Source organism: Eucyclogobius newberryi, unplaced genomic scaffold, assembly GCF_026437365.1.
Source record: "Eucyclogobius newberryi isolate DKJ021-1_F unplaced genomic scaffold, fEucNew1.0.hap1 SCAF_4, whole genome shotgun sequence".
In the NCBI taxonomy this organism is placed as follows: Eukaryota; Metazoa; Chordata; class Actinopteri; order Gobiiformes; family Gobiidae; genus Eucyclogobius; species Eucyclogobius newberryi.
This window is the reverse complement of record NW_027316056.1, coordinates 7,891,653-7,910,630: the sequence shown is the minus strand read 5'-3', so window position 1 is coordinate 7,910,630 and position 18,978 is coordinate 7,891,653. Positions and strand designations below refer to the sequence as shown.

Below are 18,978 nucleotides of genomic sequence, written 5' to 3'. Positions count from 1 at the left end.
AGTTACATTTACACAGTTACATTTACAGTTACATTTACAGTTATATTTACAGTTACATTTACACAGTTACATTTACAGTTACATTTACAGTTACATTTACAGTTATATTTACAGTTACATTTACACAGTTACATTTACACAGTTACAGTTACATTTACACAGTTACATTTACAGTTACATTTACAGTTATATTTACAGTTACATTTACACAGTTACATTTACACAGTTACATTTACAGTTACATTTACAGTTATATTTACAGTTACATTTACACAGTTACATTTACAGTTACATTTACAGTTATATTTACACAGTTACAGTTACATTTACACAGTTACATTTACAGTTACATTTACAGTTATATTTACAGTTACATTTACACAGTTACATTTACAGTTACATTTACAGTTATATTTACAGTTACATTTACACAGTTACATTTACAGTTACATTTACAGTTATATTTACAGTTACATTTACACAGTTACATTTACAGTTACATTTACAGTTACATTTACACAGTTACATTTACACAGTTACAGTTACATTTACACAGTTACATTTACAGTTACATTTACAGTTATATTTACAGTTACATTTACACAGTTACATTTACAGTTACATTTACAGTTATATTTACAGTTACATTTACACAGTTACATTTACAGTTACATTTACAGTTACATTTACACAGTTACATTTACACAGTTACAGTTACATTTACACAGTTACATTTACAGTTACATTTACAGTTATATTTACAGTTACATTTACACAGTTACATTTACAGTTACATTTACAGCAAAAATATGAATGCCTCTATTCAAAATATATGAAGGCGCCATATTCAAAAGGCTCATTATTGTATATTAGCTCATTTATCCAGGTATAAAATCACCGCACGTAAAGCTCATCGGTTCAGACACGCGCTATTTCTGTCCGTGAAATCTCATTAAAGACCAGACGGAGCGCGCGCCCGTGTGTCCCGGTGTGTGCGCGCCCGTGTGTCCCGGTGTGTGCGCGCCCGTGTGTCCCGGTGTGTGCGCGCCCGTGTGTCCCGGTGTGTGCGCGCCCGTGTGTCCCGGTGTGTGCGCGCCCGTGTGTCCCGGTGTGTGCGCGCCCGTGCGGGACAGTCACCGTGAGGGAGTGAGCAGCAGCAGCCCCGGGAGCACGGAGCAGTGTCATCCCGGGACAGTCGCAGTGCAGACTCCGGTCCCGTGTCTCTGCCTCCGGGTCCCCGCGTCTCCGCCTCCGGGTCCCCGCGTCTCCGCCTCCGGGTCCCCGCGTCTCCGCCTCCGGGACCCCGTGTCTCTGCGTCGGTTTTTCATCGGGACAAAGACGTGAGTGATGCACCATGCTGACGCTGCTGACGTCCATGTACCTGCTGGTGCGCGCGGTGGCCTCAGGGGTGAGTTCAAACATGTTTATGGCCTTGATTTTATGCAGAAAGAGCTTTATGGATTTACTGCAGGAGAACAATCTGGCAATAATGGCTGACTTTTGGCATGTCGGGCCAGGCCTGGCACATGGAGCATTCCAGAGGTGGGCCGGAGGTGGGCCAGAGGTGGGCCAGAGGTGGGCCGGATGAGGGCGGCTTCATGTGGCCCAGATCTGTATGTGCCAAATCTGGGCCAGTCATGGGTGTGTCTGTTTGAACCGTGAGGAACCATTTCCCCCACTATGTGCTGGGCCTCTTCCAGGTTTGTCTGTTAAAACATTATCATCTTATCGTCCTCCTGCACATCTCAATGTCCCACATAAATACAAATAAATGTGTGGTAAATTTATGTTGAGGTTTGAACTATTCTGATCAAATCTGTCGCGTTACAGTCACGCAGTTCCCATTCCGGCGGTTGTTTATGGGCCACAATGAAAATGATCTGTTCCATTTACTTGTGCTTATCATCAATACTGTTATTTTGAGCATGACTGTGCATTTTAGTTGTTTCTGTTGATATATTTAGCAGCTGGAGTATTTACCTTGTTTGCTTGCTAATGTTTATTATTGTAATAATACCTATTTACAAGATCTAATGTCCTGTGTATCAGATTTCAAAATAATTAGTTGTGAAAAGTCCTCTAATTGCATCAATAAGAGGAAGTAGCTTATGCCCCGACTCCTCCGGTCACTACGGGCACCACCGATACCTTCATTTTTTCCAGTGAGGATAATAAAGGATAATACAGAATAGTAGTAATAATCTTGCACTGATAACTACAATTCATTTATTCGCCCTGTTTATGTGAATTTTTTCAGTATCGACCATTGGGTTTTGAAAGCAGTTTTGCAGTCGTTACTTTTGTCAACCCGAGACATTTGTAGACATTAGTTTGATGTTTTACGGCGTCATGACGAGCAGAAACCTGAGCAGAGTGGCAGACATTGAGCTGGGCAGATTATCATCAATAATTGAGTGAGAGTCTTGTCCCGGTGCCAGTTCGAGCGCCGGTCAAGACTTTGCAGTGGCGAGTAAACAAACAAGTCAAATCTGGCTAAACTCTTCACCAATATTTAGCTCACCTCGAACCCAAGGGCATTCTGGGTCTAAAGCCTCTCAAATCATCAAGAACAAAGGATAAAATGTAAAAAAATGTACGAAAAAACAAGCACTAAAATGGCTTGGAAAGATTTTCATATCTAATGTATTTAATTTATTATTGTATTTTTTATTTTTGAATTTTTGAATTTGATTTTAAGCCTAAAATCAAATTAAACGAGTAGGACTACTTTTGGGGTCAATTTTATTAGCAAAATAATGATCAAGTATCTTATAAAAGCAGCACTTCTAATAATTTTCTACAGTATTTTTATATTTGTCAAGCCGGTGTTGTTGGTGTAGTTTTCCCCTCCACTAACAGGAGGCCGTGTGGTTTGTTTCACTTTGTTATTGCTGAAGAGTTACACATGCAGCGCACTTTTATGATTTGTGAAGATTTGCACTAAAAATGGTACTTTTGCTGTGTCTAGTTTTTCATCCATGTTAGCAAGAGTAAGCTGTCAAATGTGTGTTATTGCATGCAAGTATACAGCCTAAATACTGGTCACTCTGTCGAGAATCAAAGGCAACGTCAATAAAGTGGACAATACAGTGTTTCTATCTGCATAGCTGTATCCAGAGCCACAGCAAGGGCAGAATATGATGTAGCTTAAAATAGTATACATTTTTATGCTTAAAAGTACATGTTTAGAGGTGTTTCTTAAGAGTCTGTAGTGCTTTTGTGAATTTAATGATCAGTATTTTAAACAAACAACTATGAGGCAGAGCTGCATATGGCTGATACATTCGCATTAACTAAATATACGTAAGTTAGGGGGAATTAAACTTCTATGATTGCTACAAATGGTAAATAGAAACATATATGTGCGTTGGCTCATTATTATTCCGTTAATATCATTAGATCATTCAAACTTGTCATTTCTACGGATGATACACTCAAACACGGAGCACAGCATAATATTTAGAGAACATTTAGAGCGTTCACCTCCCAATGAAGAGATCATGGGTTTGATTCCAATTATTACATATCTACAACTAACGTATGATCTTTATGTTAAATGATTTTAAATAGTTTTATTTGATTGAATCTGTTCGTTTTCAGAAGTCAGATCGGCTCAGGTTGAAACTTCCACTTTAGCAAGAGGAAAAGCCAATCACCTGCTCCGTTCCTATTCCCGTCCAATCAGATTGCAGAAAATGAGAAGCTTAAAGGTCAATGTCAATGAATACACTTTTAACCAAATTTCGAACAAACTAAAATGAACAAATAAAAAGCTTACGTAACTCTATATCTGATGTCAAATTGTAGAATAGGCACTCTTTGCTCTTGGTGGTGCTTTCTCAACAGGTTCATTTGTAATCAGCCTCATGAATTTTTGCATGGATGAGTGTCTGTCGTTGGGTTGTTTGGTTGTGGGTCAGGCAGTTGTGCGGATGGTTGGGATGTGGGAACGTTTATTGTGTCATGGTCACCGTCTGTCTGGCGATGTATAGTTTGTCTTGTTTACTCACGGTGTTTCTGTCTCTGCTCCTCTTCGTTTCCCCCCTCCCTTCTTGTTCTCCTCCCTGGTTACCGCCCCCTTGTCTCTCTGGTTACCGCCCCTTTGTCTCTCAGGCTCCTCACACCTGTGCGTGGGTTCACAGCTGTATCTGATTGTTAATCAATGGGTGTAGTATATTAGTGTGTGTGTGTTCTTTGTCTCAGGGCGAGATTGTCTGCGTTGCCCTGTTAGCCCCCAGCATTCGAGCGGTTTGATCCTGAGTCCCCTTTTTGACTTTTGACTCTGATTCCTGCCTACTCCTCGTGATTCCTCCGACACGCTGTATTTGCCTAGTGTATCGAACCTGGAATGGACCTGACTACGCCTCTCGTTTGCCTCTGACACCGCGGTTGCTGGCGCTGTCCACCGCTGGAAAGATTTTTTGTTTTCGTCACTCTAAACCAAGAGACTTTGTATTTTTCTTCGTTTGTCATTAAAGACTGTTAATTCTTCGCCTGTTTCCAGCCTGTAATTGGCTCTGTTCTGCCGTTCGTGACATAATTGCACTGTAAAGCACTTTGTGTTACATTTTCTACTTAATATACAAAGTTTGATTTGAATAATGAGAACAATATGTCACATTTGTTTATTTGTGCTGTGTCTGACAGGCTTTTTTAAAATTTAATTTCATGATAAGCCCAGTAAATACAGATATTAAACCTAAACCAGGTAAAAATAAATCTGCGACTTGTTCTGACCTGTCGCTAGCTCAGTTTTACCTTTTTAAACTACAGGGATTTGACAATATTTTGATGTCTCATTGTTTCACTATTATATTTGACTCTCATATTGAAACATACCACATTAATATTAAGTGAAGCATTATTATTTTTAGTGCAGCCTAACATTACCATTCACTGAAATATCAAAGAGTGACGACTCGAAAGAATAGTTCATTTGCATATTTTATTTTGAACATTTGAAACATTTACACTAAGTCACAGTAAGCACAAATGTTAAAGAAAATGTAGTGCTGCTCCTGTTTTCTATCTACGTTCTGCTCAATAAGAATACAATGTCAGTTTTTCTCTGACTTTCTGCCTGACTTTGTTTATTGCCCATGTGTGGTATTTTTGCTCATGTTTTTGTGAGATGTTGCTCCTCCTGTTTTCTGTCCTGTTCTTCTGTAATGATGTCACCCTGAGTTTACATGACAGAACGTTTGTGGGCTGTTATGTGTTTGGATGTCCATAACAGTATTGGTGAATGTGGGTTGGTTTCCTGTGTATTTAGATTTTTATGATGTTCATGTTCAAGAAGTTTATTGCGTTATTGGTTTCTTCTTTGTGTGTGAATTTAATGTTTTCTGTAGTGTCTATTTTTGAAGTTGAGTCTATAATAGACTGAGAGGCGAGGATCGTTCTCAAGGTCTTCATTTGGAGCATACAGGGAAAACAGTCATAACAGCAGCTTTTTGTATTGTCTCGCTCCGGAGTCTGTCCTATAGCTAAATAAAGCTAAATAAAACTGTTTTATTTAGCTGTTGCTTGGGTCTGATATAATAACATAAGATAGCCTTTATTTGTCCACACAATGGAGAGATTTCGGTATAATGGCATAATGTCAGCTTTAAGATTGTTTGTACCAGTTCACAGATAATGAGAAAGTACACAGTAAAAATGTTGTGTGCCATTTGATAAATACGACACAGAAATATAAGTGTGATAAAACTAAAGAGGCGCCAAACCTCACAAAGCAATAGAACGTAAACCCCCTAAAACATATAACATGCTTAAAAATCAAATTAAATCATTCATAATGATAATATTTCAGGAAATCCATAAAAGAAAAGATTTAATAAAAATAACCCATCATGGATATTATATGGTGTGAGACAGGGAGCATCCCCAGTTAGCGTAAACACATGGTGGGATGTAGTAAGCAGATTAGTCCGATTCAGGATAAATAAGATAAGATAAGATAATCCTTTAATATCCACACAAGGGGAAATTTCGTTGTAACAACGCTGTAGAACAGGAGGAAAGGACAGATCATAGGAAGTTTCAAAACACACAAATGATTATGAACAAAAACAAAAAAAACTCTTAATGTATAGGAGTCTTGTAATTATCAGAGTTAGATAGCGTGTGTCATCAGAGTCAAAAGATATGCATGTTGTTTAGTAAGAGCAGGTGCAATCATGCGTTCTACAAGTGATCTAAGACGACACAGCATCCAATCATAATCAATGCACAGGCAATAACTATAATGTTATCATCATCATATCATCTTCAGTGCTTTCTTCATCTGTGCTGGAGCCCCAGTCTTTGTTTTTGTTTTTCACTCGAAAAGGGATGCGCTTATCGGCTCTGTTTTTCTGTTTCATAGTGTTTTTTTCTGATTGGAGAGATGGTACTTGTTTGATGCTCTTTTGGTTTCACCTGAATATTGTCCAGAAATATTCTCTCTCTTCTGATTAGAATGTCTTTTGCCATTTTATGTAGTTTCACTGAAAATAAGATTTTTTCCTCATGTTCTTTCAACATCTTTCTGTCAAGAGTTTTTCCTTTCACTGTCCAAATATGATTTGTTTTATAATGCTGGACCTTGGATTGATGATATGCATTAATACGATTACGTTGTTCTTCTGTGGGAGCCACTGCTTCATCACCATGACGATTAAATCTTTTGTCTGCATATTTTTGGAAGAGGTTCTTTATTTGTGTAGTTTTCCTTTTTGCTTCCTTTGCGTTTTGTTCATTAGCGCAGATTGTGTTTTCGAGATCCTTTAAAAAATCATTAATTTTGAATGGCATAAGGTCAATTTTTTTTGTTATGATTCATGAGTGCCAAAAAGCAAACGTGCAGATTGTTTCTTTAATTGGATTTAATTGTATTTTTTATTTTTTTTAATCTAGCTCTGTATTGAAAATAATACTAATAATAAAAAAAAAAATAATAATAATAATAAATACATTGATAAATCTGAAAATAAAATGAATACATATTTCACCTACAACAGAGGTTAGTTAATCCTGGCAGTAGAGTGCATTTAGCCAGAAGATTAAAGGTAGATTTCTTAGTGACCTTTAGTTAACCTACACGTCCCACATCCCTTTTAAACCAGTCTAACTGATTGTACGTATTTCTACACATTCGTCGTGTTTTCGGAGTCCTACTCCCCTTTAAATCAGTCCAACTGATTGTCTAAACTAATTAGCTCACATCCACTAAATTCATATTTGTATGCAATATTGAAATTTCAGTTTAAGTTTGAAGTTTTGGCAAACCTCAACAAATTAGTATTTTCAATGTGCAGATTTTTGTAATAAGTACAAGAGGTTTCTGCCTTACTTTTTGTTGAATGGTCCCAGTCACAATTGTAGGTCTGTCAAAGATAAATCAGCTCGGTGTCCTTGCTCTCCCACCATTCCCAGCTGAACCGTTACTGGACGCGATGCGTCGTTGGCCGACATCCAATAGGGAATCGTTTAGAGCACAATTCAAGTGTTTCTTTTCCAAGCACGATGAGAGGCCACCAATTCTGTTCATGTTTAGTTTATAACAGACAGGAAGAGGCGAGGTTCGTTCTCAAGGTCTTCATTTGGTGCAAACAGAGGAAAACAGGCAAAACAGCAGCATTTTGTGTTGTCCGTCCTCCCACAGTTTAACTGTTGAATATAGCTGTGGCTTGGGTCTGATATAATGGCATGATGTCAGCTTTAAGATTGTTTGTACCAGTTCACAGATAATGAGAAAGTACACAGTAAAAATGTTACATGCTACATACATATATATGTAAACAATAGCTTGGTCAACATTCACACTTTGGTGGACAGATGCTTTGTTTGTTCTTGCGTGGGTCCAGTTTTTATATTCTCCAAAATGTAATCCACATACCTCTTTAACATTGTGGACAGAGCACACAGTGATCGGTCTACTCTCCTCCCAAACAGGGCATGATGACCAGAGGAGCAGAGTTTTCTCCTTCCTCAAGCTCACAGGGACTAAAGTAAGGACATAGTTTCTCAGTGAAGGTGCATTTGGTGAAGGAGTAAATGAGAGCTCCAGAGTCTGTGTCATAGAAGGAAACCAGGCCTTTCTCATAATCCACAAACACAGAGATCACAGCGGGGGCCGACTGTAGACTGAGGGTTACATTTGGACCAGCACATGCTTTGTACTTATCTACTTTTCTCAAACTAATGCTCCATATTCCATTCTCTGGTGTAAGTGGTACATTTTCTATTCTGTTCATCGATTCTTTGGCCACTCCTAAATCCCACCTAGTTTTCCCTTTGACCTGAACTTCAAAGTAAAATTTCCTTGAGGAAAAACTCTGCTTTCCTAAAACACAAAGCTCAGTGAATCTCTGAGTTTTCTGGGAGATCCTTCTTCACATTTGCAGTATAAACCTGTTTCAGATCCTCAGACAGGACCAGCCATGGACAGGCTGTGTCTGGGTCTAAGGTCACGTCCACTGCCCACTTCTTTAGTTTACTAAGTTCTGCTTTGGCCTGTTTCTTCATCTCTGTAGTGAGTGTGGAGTGGAGCTGAGCCATGGCCTGGTCCACTGTGGTCTCAAAGGCCGGCTCCTGGAGGCTGGTCTGGGCCCAGTCCGTCAGTCCTGCAGTGGTCTTCAGGGGCAGGCTCTGGAGGAAGATCAGGTGGTTGTTGTTGTGTTGGAGGGTCTCCTCCTGTGAGCTCCTCCTCTGCAGTTCCTTCAGCTCCTGCTGCAGTTGTGTGATCCAGTCCTGGGCCTGTGTGTGAGCGCTCCTCTGCTCCTCCTGCAGCTCCTCTGTGAGCCTCCTCAGGCTGCTCTGGACAAGCTCCATCAGAGCTCCGTGATGCTGCTGGGCTCGCCCCATCTCTGTGAGGACACGCCTTTCAGTCAGCTGAAGCCATTCCCGCACCTCCTGGATCTTCTTCTGCCTCTCCTCAATCAGACGCTTGGTTTCAGCCTGTGTGCTCTGCAGCGCCCTCTGCTGCTGCTCGTACTCCTCTCTCAGGGACACAAGGCAGATGCAGGCCTGGTCGCTCCTACAGAAGAGCTCCAGAACCTTGTGGTGAGAGGGACATACCCTGTCCTCCAGCTGTCCATCAGGCTCCGTGAGCGGGTGTGAGCTCAGCCGGGGCAGGCTCTGGTGAGGCAGCAGGTGGCTCTGGCAGTAGGACAGCAGACAGACCAGGCAGGACCTGACGGCCTTCTGTTTGGGCTCACTGCACACGTCACATGGGACGTCTCCTGCAGCGGCCGCTGTGTCTGAGCTCACAGCGCCCTCCTCAGGCCTGTTCTTGAACTGTGCCACCAGCTCTGAGAGCAAAGTGTTGATCTGCAGCTCAGGCTGAGAGCTGAACTCATGAATACACAAAGGACAGAGCCAGGGCGCCCCCTGCTGCCAGTGAGTGGTAATACAACTCTTACAGAAGTTGTATCCACACGGAGTGGACTCTGTGAAGACCTCCAGGCAGATGTTGCAGAGCAGCTGCTCCTCAGTGAAGAGCACAGCAGACATTTCTGGAAGAAACAGAAAGTGAGTGAATCATAAAACTTAAAAGATCCTCAAGGAATGTTATACAGTAGCAGCAGCTCCAACAAATATACAAAATACAACAAAAAACACCTCTTTAGAAGTTAAATACTGGGCCACTACAATGAATTATTTAGAGACCAAAATGTTTTGACAAGTTGGAGTGTGAGTGCCTTTTGAAAAAATATATTTTGCTATTTTTATCATTCATAGTTTTATGTTGGACCTTAATGCCAAAGCAAGTTCCTCGTTTGTGAATTCTGTTCACGGACAATGGCAATAACCCCCTCTCTGATTGTGAAATAGTTAAGGTTTCATTCAGAGGAAAGAGTTTACAGTCTGATGGCTGTTCAGAGAAACAAACACTAGAGCTGCAGTAGTCTGTCACTAATGAGCTCCTCAGACTGTCCAGTGTTCTGTTCAGAAGGTGAAGCTCCTCAGAATGGACCTGATGGTCCCCTAAGACCCCAAAGACCCTGTTCATCACATCTATGAGAGAGACCACGTCTCTGGCCTTTCAGATCAGTTCATTGAGCCTGCTGTTGGTCAGTCACCTTTAGCCACTCCTCAGCATGTGACTGCATACAGGATGGTGTTACCAGACTCATAAAACTATGTTAGCATGGTGCTAATGTTAAAAGAGCATTACCTCATCAGAAAGCTGTGGACCTTTTTACAGATAGTGCACGTGTTTTCAAGTCCAGGCCAGTGTACTTTCACTTTTGTTGACCTTCTCCTCCTCAGCACCTTCTCTAAAGATCACAGGGCGATCTGCATTCAGCTGTGTCACTGTTACTTTTGAACCCAAACTGTGAGTATTTGTTTTAATATAGACACATAAGCTGAAGAGTAGGAATACTTATAACTATGGTTGAGTCCTTTATACCAACTGTACTTTCATTATCACATAACAATTGAGAACCTTGTTTTACCAAATAAAGTAAAAATAATAATGCAAACTATGTTTAGTCCTGGTCACATGGAGTTATACACAGACCGTCACCTCGATTCTGGAGCCCAGAAACTAGACTTACATCTGGGTCTGCGTCTCTAACTGTTGGGCCAACACGTGTTGTAGATGAAATGCAGCGAGACAGAAAATCCCACCAGAATCGGGGTGACGGTCTGGGTATAACCGCATGTGTCCTGGTCATATCACTGCATCGAGGTCAAATAAAGTTATTTCCATGGAAAAGCACTTACCAAACTGTTTAGATGTTTCCAGTTGAACTCTTTAAACAGTGTTTCTGTCACTGCTCGGTTGGAACTAGGTCATATAGGTAATTGGAAAGGAAGTGACGAAATCCAAGATGGCGCCGCTCTCACGGCCCAAATCACTTGCGGTTCATCATTTTGCTACACGGTTTTGGTACACCTGGTGCTGAGAGAAATAAGTTTACTGTCTCGCAAGTGTGATTTAGCAAGTTTGCTGGCCCGATGGTTAGAGACACGGCCTTTCTGCAAAGCATTCGAGGATTCGATTCCTGCACGGAGCTTTATTATCTCAAGTTTAAAAAAACTTTTGCAGTCTAGTTTGTTTTAGGATGAGTTAGCTTCACTTTTGCTAATACAAAGTCATGGTATAAACTAGTTTTAACCAAACGAAGTAAACCTAAAACCTAGGGTTAGGTTTAAGGGTTAAGGGTTAGGGTTAGGGTTAGGGTTAAACCCAGACCCATGTGATTTACATTTTCACAATTCTTTGTTTTACATTCAATGCACGCCCATTTAAATTGTTTCTCAGCAAGACCAGGAACTAACTCATTGTTTGGTCCTTGTTCACATCAAATGCATCGTAAACTTCAGGTTTGGACCCAAGAGTGAAAATTATTGATGGATCAGCAGAATTAGCGGAACCGTTCGCCATGTTTACTACGGTCGACCACCTGTTTACTGCCGCCCGGCTCCCGCCATGTCGTCCTCGCCATGTCGTCACGGGCATTGTCGTCACTTCCTCCTTTCCAATTCCCTATATGACCTAGTGCCAACCGTCACTGCTCCGGCTGGAGGGAAGTTTCACTTTTGTTTCTGTTTCCTGGACTTTTCAAACGCTCCTCCCCTGCAGCTTTGATTGGCTACTTGCTCTTCCCTGTTCTGATTGGTCCACTGTGCATTCATCTTTCAGCTTCTAACCCTTTTTTCTTTTTTTCTTTTTCCCTTCAGACAATTATTTAACAATATTCTGCCCTTCACATGAAAGTACTACAACAATCTTTAAAATCTGGAAACAATATCTCAAATAATTTCCCTTTCCATAATAATAATATTTGGTGTGTATTATATTTTGAATCAGCAAATAACGTCTCGTCAGCTCTGGTCAGCTGCGCAGGGCAGGGTTAGTACTTGGATGTGAGACTGCTGGAACACCAGGTGCCACAGTGGGGCGCTAGAGGAAATGCCTTTGTGTCCTTAGGCAAGACACGTCACCCAAATTGTAGTAAAACGCTTTGAGCGCCTTGACGGTGGAAAAGCTCTATATTAATACAATGAAGTAATAAATGAAATATAGTGTGTTTTCTAAAGTGGGGTTATTTTGTCATTACCTCTGTTGGAGCGGTAACTCCGGACCGGGTGGACTGTAGGGTGCTGGTTCTGGTTTGTAGAAGTCACCGGTCAGAACACTACTGGAGGCCAGGAATGAGGATCGGAAAGACGAGAAGAGACGAAGTGCTGGTGGAAGTTTTGTTCAGGCTCACAGGTCGACACACAGGATGAAGAATACCATTACAATGTTGTTGTTGTTGTTGTTGTTTTATGGCGGTTGGCATCCAATTGTTGCATTACCGCCAGACTTTATTCCTCAGACTTTTCGTAGTCCTCAGACTGTCGTAGTCCGTAAAAGAACTCCTTCCATTGCTTTGGTGTTACAAAGCCCATGAGGTCATGATATGTCTTTGTGACTAGAATAGTTGTTGTTGTTTCAGAGACCAACCGGCTTTATTCCAGGGAGACTCTTCTTCATCTTCCTCTCCTTCTTTGACGTTCGGTGCTTCCACCGTACAGCTTTATTCTTTAGGCTTCATTCTATAGGCTTTAATATTTCCACTGATGTCGCTGCTTGGTAGCCGTGCGTCTACGAGACTGGGCGAGGACAGGAGACCACCCCCACCCCCATCTCGTCACTCTGTTGTAAAGTTCTTACAATGTTGTTGTTGTTGTTTTATGGCGACACACAATGCATATTACCCTGTTATATACCCTGCCAGGAACAAAGCCGGAATGTAGCTGCTATGTTGTGTCACAAAGCCAAGGAAGAACAAAGGCGGAACACCGGTGAGATGAGAGGGAAGAATAAAGGGTGAAATGCAGTGATGTCATAAGGCACCCTGCAGTGCTGGAGCACCTCTAGTGGTCACCCCATGGGTCTGTTGGGAGGAGCCTTTATGCTGACGATGGCGCTCTATGGGTGAGAGGGAGGAATCTCCGGTTTTACGAGGCGAAACTGCAAAGGGCAATACAGCAGGTGGAGCAGTGGACCCTGAAGTGGGGGTTTAAACTGTCCGTACGGAAGTCTCAAGTGATCTGTTTCTTCAATGGACATAGGGACGTCTCCCTTCGACTGCATGGGCAGGTGCTCGAACAGGTCAGGGAGGTGAGGTTCTTGGGGGTCACCTTTGACGAGAGGCTTAGTTGGCGTCGGCACATTGATGAGGTCAGTGGTAAATGCAAAAGGGTGAATAACTTGCTTCGTTGTCTATCCGGCCAGGACTGGGGGGCCAGCAGAAGGTCGCTCCTGGGTATTTATCGGGACGTCATGAGGGCGGCTATTGATTATGGCTGTATAGCCTACATGTCTGCGGCTGAGACTAACTTAAAGAAGCTTGATGTGGAGCAAGCCCAGGCCTTGCGCATCTGCTGTAGGGCTTTTAGGACCTCCCCTGTCTCGGCGCTGCAGGTTGAGTTGGGGGAATTGCCGTTACGGCTCCGGAGGCTAGAACTTCTGTTGGCTTACTGGGTGAATGTGCAAGGTCATACGAGCTCTCACCCGGTGAGGGACTTTCTCAGGGTTGATGGGGGGCAGAGTGAGGCTGGCGGTATGATTTTCAGCCAGGTAGGAAATGCGAAGGCGCGGCTTGCGGGGGTTGGTGATCTGCGTGTGAGCCCGTCGGTGGCTTTGTCTGCTATAGCTCCGTGGAAGTTTGTCCCGGCTCCTGTTGATGTTAGCTTGCATGGCAAGCTTAGAGGAGTCGCTGGGAGGGCACCGCAGTTTGCCGTTCAAGCGCTCATCGATAAGCACTCAGGTGATGTGTTTATTTATACCGACGGGTCTAGGGATCCTGAGAGTGGGCGTACTGGCGCCGCTTATTTTGTGCCTGACCTGGGGCTAGCGGTCAAGAAGCGGTTGACAGATCGCCTTTCTGTTTTCACGTCGGAACTTATAGCGATACGGTTGGCGTTGGAATGGGCGGAATCTGCTTTGCAGTGTTGCGGCATTGTGGTGGCCTCTGACAGCCTTTCTGCATTGCAAAGCATTAAATCTGGGAAATCGGATTGCAGACAGGATGTGTTGAATGGCATCTTCTGTCTGATGCTCTCCCTGTCCAGGAAGGATGTGAGGGTTTCCTTCATTTGGGTCCCTGCGCATGTGGGGGTGGATGGTAACGAAATGGCTGATGCACTGGCTAAACGTTCCCTTCGGCGGCCATCAATTGATGTGGCGGTTGAGTTAAGCAAATCTGAAATCAAGCCTGTTATCAAGAGTCATGTGGTCGGCCTTTGGCAGGAATTTTGGAGCCACTGTGTTACTGGACGGCATCTCTATCACATACAGGGTAGTGTGGGTCCTTGCGGGTCTATGGGCAGGAACGCGTGGGAGGAAAGGGCCTTCGCCCGCATGAGGATTGGCCATACTGGACTCAATTGGTCACTAAGTAGGATAGGCAAACATCCGACCGGTCTGTGTGGTCACTGTCGGGTGCCAGAGACTGTCGAGCATGTGCTGATTTGCTGTGAGGCTTATGATAGGGAAAGGGCCGGGTTGGCCTTGTGGTTTCGGAATAATGGGCGGGAGTTCAATCTGCGGAACGTTCTGGCGATCCAGTCACAGGGTTTGTGTCAGGCTGTGGTTGCTTACTTATGTAGCACAGGGCTGGGTAAACGTTTATAGAGGTGGGGGGTGTTGGAGACTGAGCCGAGGATGAGGAGCAAGAGGATGTTCTAACGCGCTTGGACTTCATGGGCCTAGAAACGCCAAAGTGATGGAAGAAGGACTTCTAAGGGATAAAACGACAAAGACGTCCCATGACCTCATGGGCTTTGTAAAACAACAAAGACGTCCCATGATCTCATGGGCTTTGTGCTTCCGGGGCGCCGAACGTCAAGGAGGGCGAGGAGGGTGGGGAGGAGTCTCCCTGGAGTGGAGCCGAGTTCATTCTTTCCGCTTTGATCCCATGGGCTTTGAAAACAATGACACATAAACACAGTGGTACAAGTATATATGTCATATGAATGGGTTCCAAGTGTGGAGCTCATGGGCTTTGTACTTCCCAAAGCACCGACCGTCAAAGAGGGCGAGGAAGGTGAAGAAGAGTCTCCCTGGAATAAAGCCGGTTGGTCTCTGACACAACAACTATTCTAGTCACAAAAACACATCATGACCTCATGGGCTTTGTAACGCCAAAGCAATGGGAGGAGTACTTTTACGGACTACGACAGAGTCTGAGGACTACGAAACGTCTGAGGAATAAAGTCTGGCGGTAATGCAACACTCGGATGCCAACCGCCATAAAACAACAACAACAACAACAACAACAACATGAACTACAGCCGCGGTTCTTTTGTACAACCTCAGATAAAGGAAACCAAACAATATATGAGGTCCTTTTTGGTTTAACACACTATTGTCGCTCTTCAAGGCGACTGCTCTTGTGATTTTGGGCATTCCAAAAATACATGGAAATGAATTTGAAAGTATTGTACAATAAAAAATAAGTTATTGTTGACTTTAAATATACTAATCAACTTTCCTATTTAAATGTTTTGTGCTGATCTCAAGAACATATTTTAATTTAAAGTTCTGCAGTCAAGTCATATAAAAACTAAATGTAAACGATGACATTTGAGTTTGTTTTGTATTTGATCAACTTGTTTTAATGACAGGATCTGTTAAAACAAAATGTCTTTGGTAAACTCATGGTATAGGCCAGTTACTATTGCATAAAGAGGCATGAGCATCAATTATTTTAGATGGTGGATTTTCATTCTTTGAAAACTGAAAAGAAAAGCTGAAAAACTGTAAAAGAATATGAAGTAATTAGAAGTGACATCTGGAGTTGATTGGGCTCACAAGCGACGACCCGAGGAGCAGAGTTTGTCCTTCATTCTAGTCAGAAATAAGGATAGAGTTGGTCACTGGTCTTGATTTTCACAGAGACCTGGTTAACAGCAGAAATGCCAGACTCTATTGTAGGTTTGGACAATTTTCATCTGCTGCGGGCGGACAGAACGAGAGAATGCGGGAAGAAAAGAGGTGGATGTCTGGCTGTGTATGTGAACACGAGCTGGTCCGAACACTGCACAGTGAAGGAGCAGCTATGTAACAAGGATATTGAACTATTGGCTATTGGCATGAGGCCATATTATCTGCCCCGGGAGTTCTCACATGTGATTTTGATTGCAGTCTATGTGGCCCCGTCTGCCAATGCTGAAAATGCTTGTGAAGCACTGCTCTCCTGCACTTGCAGGCTGCAAACACAGCACCCACAGGCTCTCTTCCTTGTCTCTGGTGACTTTAACCACGCTTCTCCCTCTTCTGTTCTACCAACATACACCCAGTATGTTACCTGCCCCACCAGAGAGAATAGAACATTGGACTTGTTTTTGCCAACACCAAGGAGGCTTATTCCTCTTCCCCCCTCCCTCCCCTGGGCAGCTCGGACCACAACCTTGTACATCTGAGGCCTGTGTTTGAACCCATCGTGCGCAGGCAGCCTGTGGTGTCCCGTGAGGTAGGATGTGGTCTGTTGAGAGCGAGGAGGCTCTGAGGGACTGCTTCAGCACCACTGTCTGGACTGAGCTCTATGGCCCACATGGGAAGGACATCAACACCATCACAGAGTGCATCACGGACTACATCAACTTCTGTTTTGAGAACATTGTTCCCTCCCGGACGGTGCGGTGTTTTCCAAACAACAAGCCATGGATTAACCGTGAACTGAAGGCTCTGCTGAAGGAGAAGAAGAGAGCCTTCAGGTCAGGGAACAAGGAGGAGCTGAGCTGCAGCAAAAGAACATTCAGGGAGTGTGGAGGAGCCTGAAAACCATCTCGGGCTTCAAAATCCCCCCTGCCCAGACAGAGGGGGATCTACAGTGGGTGAATGATTTAAATGCTCACTTCTTGAGATTTGATCGGTCACCTGCCCCTCCCCCTGCACAGCTGCATGCTCCCTCTTCCACAGCTGGACAATGCCCTGCATCTGTTCCTCTTCGCTTCTCTGCCCCGGACCATCAGCTCCCCACTTCGCCTGGACTCACCCATCCCCCCAGCACACTGTCCCCCTGCCAACCACTGACTGTTACAGCAGCACAGGTGAGGAGTGAGCTGAAGAAGATTAAAGTGAGGAAGGCAGCAGGACCTGACGGCATCAGCCCCAGGCTCCTTAAGTCCTGCGCAGATGAACTGTGTGGAGTTGTGGAGCATCTCTTCAACATGAGCCTGAAGCTGAGGGTGGTACTACAGGTCTGGAAGACCTCCTGTCTGGTACCTGTGCCTAAGACACCGCGCGCCAAGGACTTCAACAGCTTCAGGCCAGTGGCTCTCACGTCCCACCTGATGAAGACACTGGAGCGGCTGGTCGTGGACCACCTCCGCTCCATCGTGAGCTCAGCCATGGACCCGCTGCAGTTTGCATATCGGCCTGGCATCGGAGTGGAGGACGCCGTCATCTCCCTGCTGCACCGCTCTCTCTCTCACCTGGAAAAGCCTGGCAGCTCTGTGAGGATCCTGTTCTTCGATCTTTCCAGCGCCTTCAACACCATCAGCCGCTGCTCCTGAGGGACAAGCTGGAGACTGCTGGTGTGGAGTATGACCTGGCAGAGTGGATCCTGGACGACCTCACAGACCGACCCCAGTTTGTGAGAGCCCGGGACTGTGTGTCTGACACTCGGACCTGCAGTGTGGGGGCGCCCCAGGGCACTGTCCTCGCGCCCTTTCTCTTCACCCTTTACACTGCAGACTTCAGACACGACACGGACAGCTGTGTCCTGCAGAAGTTCTCTGATGACTCTGCCATCATCAGACTCATCTCGGAAGACGATGATGCGGAGTACAGGGGACTGGCGCAGGACTTTGTGGACTGGTGTCAGCGGAACTACCTCCTCATCAACGCGGGGAAGACCAAGGAGATGGTGGTGGATTTCCGCAGACGCCACCCCACTGCCCCCTCACCAGTGAACATCCAGGGACGGGACATTGAGAGAGTGGACTCATACAAGTACCTGGGTGTTCATCTGAACCACAAACTGGACTGGACTCATAACACAGACGCACTGTACAGGAAGAGCCAGAGTCGGCTCTACCTCCTGAGGAGACTCAGGTCTTTTGGAGTGACAGGGCCACTCCTGAAGACCTTCTATGACTCTGTGGTGGCATCAGCCCTCCTGTACGGTGTGGCCTGCTGGAGCAGCAGCATCACAGAGAGGGAGAGGAAGAAGCTGGACAGAGTCATCAAGAAGTCCAGCTCTGTCCTGGGCTGCGCTCTGGACTCGGTGCAGGAGGTGGGGGACAGAAGGGTCCTGGCTAGATTCATATCTATGCTGGACCATGAGTCTCACCCTCTGCAGGACACTCTGTCCACTCTGGAGAGCAGCTTCAGTGAGAGACTGATCCACCCTCGCTGTGGGAGGGAGAGGTTTCGTAGGTCTTTCCTTCCTGCTGCTGTCAGACTTTATAACAAACACTGTTAGTCCTGAACACTCGCAATACTGACCTAACCATGTGCAATTCCGTCATATGTGCAATTACTGTTGTGATTCATGTGCAATTACTGTGAAATTCATGTGCAATCTATGTGCTGTCGTGACACATATTCATGTGCAATTACTGTCGTGATCACATGCAATGGTATTTATGGGAGTTTTTGTTTATAGGAGATCTTCTACTGTAAGTGTTTTTCAGACTTCCTATAAGCGATGTGATCTGTTCTTTTCTTCTGTATCTACCTCTGTATCTACCTGCGTTGCACCAATGAAATTTCCCAATGTGGGACAATAAAGGATTATCTTATCTTATCTTATCTTGAAGTCGCAGCCGTTAGAAGAGCAGATGAGAGCTCCAGAGTCGAGATCATGGAAGGAAATCAGGTCCTTCTCATATTCCACAAACACAGCCTTGACTCCAGGAACAGACTGTGGATTCAGAGTGACTTCAGGGTGATAACGTTTATCTCCACCACATGAAATAATAGTCCATATTCAGTCATTGTCAACCTGGGAACTCAGATATTTATTCTATTCTGTGGTAAGCCCCGCC

At 44.2% G+C, this 18,978-nt stretch overlaps 1 protein-coding gene and 1 pseudogene across 1 annotated transcript in view; one reads left to right on the top strand and one right to left on the bottom strand.

Annotated features, from left to right (window-relative positions):
- Nucleotides 1-1,389: 1,389 nt before the first annotated feature.
- Nucleotides 1,390-18,978, top strand: part of LOC140377313 (malate dehydrogenase, cytoplasmic-like) — a 36,879-nt gene continuing 19,290 nt past the window's right edge. Inside the window, exon 1 of the mRNA XM_072462680.1 lies at nucleotides 1,390-1,408. The gene's annotated coding sequence lies outside the window, so the exon portion shown is untranslated. The remainder of the gene's footprint in view (nucleotides 1,409-18,978) is intronic.
- LOC140377356 (E3 ubiquitin-protein ligase TRIM21-like) lies at nucleotides 7,917-9,495 on the bottom strand (annotated as a pseudogene).